Source organism: Penaeus chinensis, chromosome 1, assembly GCF_019202785.1.
Source record: "Penaeus chinensis breed Huanghai No. 1 chromosome 1, ASM1920278v2, whole genome shotgun sequence".
Taxonomy (NCBI): Eukaryota; Metazoa; Arthropoda; class Malacostraca; order Decapoda; family Penaeidae; genus Penaeus; species Penaeus chinensis.
In genome coordinates, this window is record NC_061819.1 from 28,753,968 (window position 1) to 28,756,467 (window position 2,500).

The window sequence follows — 2,500 nt, forward strand, 5'->3', positions numbered from 1 at the left end:
AAACACACTCACCAAACACACACCAAACGTCCCACACACACACACACACAACCAACACACAACACACATAACACACTCACAACACACACACCCAACAAACACAAAAAGACACACACAAACACCTCATTCAACACACATAAAAACTCACACAACCACCCATCACACCCCAAACAAATAAACAAAGCCACCACACAACAGCAACAAAAGTTGCCATCCCACCTCTTACACCCCACATCAAACTACTCCTAGACTATCCCTCAAGCGTTTCACGATTCATTTCTCCAACGATCGTCCAGAAACAGAATCTACCTTAATTGCTTTTCGATAAGGGAAAACAACAGTAAAAACCCAAATTTATTAAATATTCCACTCCACAATTTTATGTTAAGGAACTACAGTTTGAAATTTATAGACTAAAAAAAAGAAGCCATAAGAAATAAAAATACAAAAACCCCCTCTCCCCCTTAATATTCAAAACCAAAAGAAAACCCCCCCCACACACACACACACAAACACAAAAAACACACACAAAACACCATATGCAAACACGACACCCCAACCACACCCCCACATAAAAATTTTTAATCTATATAAAAAATAAAAATATATAATATATATAAAAAAATAAAGAATAGAATAGAGAGGGGAAGAAAAGAGAAAAGAGAGAGTAGGGGAGAGAGAGAGGAGAGAGAGAGAGAAAAATAGTTTAGATAGATAGATAGTTAAATAGTTTATAGTTAAATCGGGACTCTTAAAACCCAAAGAATCCTCAATAAATGTATGTTTTTTTCCCTTCCCCCTACTTTTAAAATTTTAAACCAATCCCTTTGTTTTTTTTATTTGCTGCGTTTTAAAAATCTACAGTCCTTTCAATATTCACCCCGCTAGGTTAAAGGCTCGGGTATCTCCTTTCATTGAATTATATATGACGTCTGTCTGTCTGTCAGTAGTCTCTCTATACCCTCTGCCCTCCTCCTCTCTCCCCTATCTATCTCCCTCCTTACCCTCCTCTCCTCTCTCTCTCTCTCCCTCCTCGCCCCCCTTCTCCCCCTTTTCTCGCCCCTTCTCCCTCTCCCCTCTCTCCCCCCTCCCCCCTCTCATTTTCTCTTTTTCTCTCCTCTCCTTTTCCTCTCCACCTCCTCTCTTCTCCTCCTCCTCTCTCTCCCCTATCTCTCTCTCTCTCATCTCTCTCTCTCTCTCTCTCTCTCTCTCTCCTCTCTTTCTCTCGCATCTGTTTCCATCAATCGTATTTTTTTTCTTCTTTTTCTTCGTCCCAATCATATCCAGTAATTGAATTTCAATATCCAGTCTCTTCCATTTTCACTCGTGTTCGCTTTGCCGGCTCGTTCTCGCTCTTCCTCTTTTCACCGGAAAGCAGAGCCTAGGAATCGGTGGAAAGAATTCATATTGTGCGCCGGGACGTGAGCATTCGAAGTAGGTCTGGCAGTCTGTCGATTTCCATATCTTTTGATAGAAATATATGTGTATCCACTGTTATTAAGATAGGTATTAGATGTTTTTTCTTATTGTCATTATTACTATTATCATCATTATTATTATCATTATTACAGTTATAATAACAATAATGATTATGAAAATCATAATGATAATAATACTAATGATGATAACAGTAATCGTAATAATATGGATTATAACAATGATAATAATGATGATAATAATAATAAAAATAATGATAATGATAACTGTAACACAATATGATAAAACTGTATGTTTTATTTAAACTTATTACTGAGATACGCAAATATTGTGAGAAGCGCATGTCGATCGCATTTTGTTTATTGAAAATGTAAACCGTCAGAGGGCAGTACGACTGACAAAAAACATTGGTCGCGGGAAGATTCCTTACGATTGTGTGATAGATTTTTTGTTGTTGTTTTTTTCATTTGTATATTCTATTTCCTTGTAAGGTTTATAGATATCATTGTGAGTAGGCAAGAAAAAAATTAAGCAATGTTATGATGATATATCATCATTATTATTATTATCATTATTATTATTATTGTTATCATTATTATAATTATCATTATTATTATCATTGTTATTATTATCAATAAAATTATTAATAATGTTATAATCAATATTATTATTATTATCATTATTATTATAATCAATATTATTATTGTTATAATTATTATTATCATTATTACTGTGATGATGATAGTGATTGTCTTTATGTATATTATTGTAATTATGATTACTGTTATCATTATTATCATCACTGATATCATTACATGATATGATAATAGCGATGATGAAAATTATAACGAAAACAATAATAGCAGTAATATTGATATTAATAATCATAATGATAATGATATTAATGATTGAAATAATAACAATAAATAATGATAATAATAATAGTAATAATAGTAATAGTAATAATAGTATTGATAATTGTTGTCGTTATATATATATATACATACATATATTTATATATAAATATATATATGTATATATATATATATATATATATATATAT